Source organism: Delphinapterus leucas, chromosome 19 (assembly GCF_059928025.1).
Source record: "Delphinapterus leucas isolate spDelLeu-1000000601 "Yukka" chromosome 19, BTC_Dleu_Yukka2, whole genome shotgun sequence".
In the NCBI taxonomy this organism is placed as follows: domain Eukaryota; kingdom Metazoa; phylum Chordata; class Mammalia; order Artiodactyla; family Monodontidae; genus Delphinapterus; species Delphinapterus leucas.
This window is the reverse complement of record NC_143147.1, coordinates 68,480,388-68,483,221: the sequence shown is the minus strand read 5'-3', so window position 1 is coordinate 68,483,221 and position 2,834 is coordinate 68,480,388. Positions and strand designations below refer to the sequence as shown.

The following is a 2,834-nucleotide window of genomic DNA, read 5'->3' as shown; positions in this document are numbered from 1 at the left end:
ACCGCCTTCCCCAGAGGTGCTTTGTTCTTCTCACCCCCGGGACAGAGATTTTGGAGATACCCAATGGTTAAAGCACGCGCTTCAGGACCACCTCCAGCCCTGACCTGACTCCTGTTTCCCCTGCGCTTCCCACCTTAGAATCACTCAGCACAAACCCAGGTCCTACAGAAGCCCCTTCCCACGCAGCCTCTTACTGAGACACCCCATCTGGTGTACACCCGCCCTTGCTGCAGTAAGTGAATAAAACCAACACTGACTGGGCGAACCTGGAGGTCTTTACCTCGAACGGTTAGCAGACCCCAGTGTTTCGTAGAGTAAAGTTGGAGAAGAGCTGGACAGAACGATTACTTCCTACAGTGAAGTTCCTTGAATCTAAAGCTGAAGCGTCGCATCCCACCTGAAATGTCCTGTGTACTCGTTGCAAAACAGTGCGCGGTCAATGAAAGGGTTGAGGACTGTCAAATATTTTAAAATTTTGTCAAATACTTTAGAAATAGTGAGTGGGTATTCTTTTCATTAGTTGTCTCTTGTCTGTCCGGTCCCTCCTGCTGCTAACATTTTTGGCTGAATATTTGTGCTACAGACCCTCTTGGCTTGACTGGGGGCTCTATACCCACCCCTCCTACCCGGGGCTTTTTTCAGACAACACTCGGATGTCCAGAGAAAGAGCAGAGTGGTTCTAGGCAAACATGTCCACGTCCACACCTGAGTCACAGGGAGAGTGTACACAAAGGTGATTCGCAAAATCGGGCTTGCACCTTAGAAAGCTCATTGCAGAAGTCGAGGATGGAGCAGAGGCAGAGATCAGGCTGGAGGCTGGTCCATCAATCCCAGCTTGAGGTGATGAGACCTGAACTCAGGTGACAGCTCAGGGTGGGGGGGGGGGGTGTAGAAGTTTCAGGACTCACTGGCCTATTAGACCAGATGCTGGTGGCCATTGTGACAGCACCAAAGTTTCGTTGTTCTTTTCCCATACTTTTTCTGCTTTTAGTAAAATGGTCATTTATGTTTTCTCTGATCTTAGGTTAATGGGGTGAACTACATTGATTAATTTTTTTTAATTGAGGTGAAAGTCACATTCGGTTAACCCTTTTGTTTGTTTGCAGCACAATTTATTATCTGGTCGTAGTGTTTGGGTATATGTTACTAGACATGGATTTAACACCGTTGTGACTTCTCTTGAGACAGAGCAACCCCAAAAGAAAAGTTCAAAATGTGCAACAGCGATAAATACCAAACTTTCTGATCTACAAATGTGTGCATATAAAATGCCAGCCATTTTCTGGAATCATCCAGCGACCACATGTTCACGGCTAGGTGTCTGGTGTTGGCAGTGCTAATTGTTGGAACATGTCATATGCGTTGGCCCCAGTTATTTTTATGTCATTTACCAAACATGTTTGCAGGGATGGGACAGCCTGGGGTCCCCGGGGAATGAAAGCCGTTCTTTTTACAAGCAGAAACCCCAAGCAGCTGGCTGCTCTGGTGAGCCTGAAGGTGTCACTGTCTTTATGCTTTGGTGAACAATCAAATGTCAATAGCCTCTGGCGACCAGGGCGGGACAAGACTGCAGTTTGGGTCGAATGTGTCTGGATCCATCCTGTTGACCCTAAACATGGAATAATTCTTCCATTTTCTCCATGTTGCAATAGTCTGGTCCCCCAGACTGCTCCGGCATGACCACATGGATAGCAGTAAATTCACCTTGTGTCCGTTTCCACAGGTTTCCGTTCCTCTTGCTGCATTAGATCTGCCAGCTGCAGCATGTGTGGCCAAGATCTCGTGATAAAACTGCACATCACAGCCCTTCAACGCTGGCTGCTGTGCAGCACTCAGTCAAGCAGCTACTTTAAGGCCCTGTTTAGGGGAGGAGACTGAGTAGTGGAATTGATCGCATCCCTTTTATTGCGCTGATCTGCAGATACATTCAGCAAGGAGTTGTTCTGGTGTGGGCGAAAGCAGGACAAAGCAGTCCCATGAATCTGCTCGTGAATCTGCTCTCAGAGAGCGGGGTCGGGGGGTGGGGGGCTTGGGTGTGCGGTTCCCGGCTCCCCTTGTAACCCTGGGCTAATTCTTGCTTCTTGAGTTGATCTTCAAAAACCACAAACTGCTCCCATTCGCGCTCCTGCTGGCGCATCTGAGCAGTTTGCTTCCTTTCTGTCTCTGTCAATCTCAGAGGTGTCAGCTTTTTTGAAAATTTCAGCTATTTGTTTTGCTTTGCAAATATTCTTGATATTGCATGTTATAGTTCTTTAAAAGGTCCCTTTTCAATTCATCTGTCCTTGGGAATGCAATCTCCTTCAGTTTCTTCATAATATCCTGCTTTTCAGGTACTCCACAGTTGCTGGTAATCTTAATACCTGGGAAACCTTCCTACAAACAAGATAATAAATTGATTATAAAGAACAAAGGCATTTGCCAAGTTTCCTTCCTTCAAATACACAAATGCCATCCTCTCCATCTCTATTCCAGATATCAAGTAGTGCCCCCTCCCAACAGACATGGAAAACAAACTTAACGTTACCAAAGGGGAAGGAAGGGAGGGGATAAATTAGGAGATTGGGATTGACGTGTACACACCATATATAAAACAGGTAACTAATAAGGACCTACTGTAGAGCACAGGGAACTATACTCAACATTTTGTAATAACCTATAATGGAAAAGAATCTGAAACAGGATCTATATATATGTATGTATGTATTACTGAATCACTTTGCTGTACACCTGAGACTAATACAATATTGTAAATCAACTATACTCCAATAAAAAAAAATAATTACCAAAAAAAAGTAGTGGCCTGGAGTGATATTTTCTTTGATGGTAACATTACA

The 2,834-nt window shown here is 45.2% G+C and overlaps 1 pseudogene; it reads right to left on the bottom strand.

Moving 5' to 3' along the window:
• Window positions 1-679: 679 nt before the first annotated feature.
• LOC111182948 (AMSH-like protease pseudogene) lies at window positions 680-2,117 on the bottom strand (annotated as a pseudogene).
• Window positions 2,118-2,834: the final 717 nt, after the last annotated feature.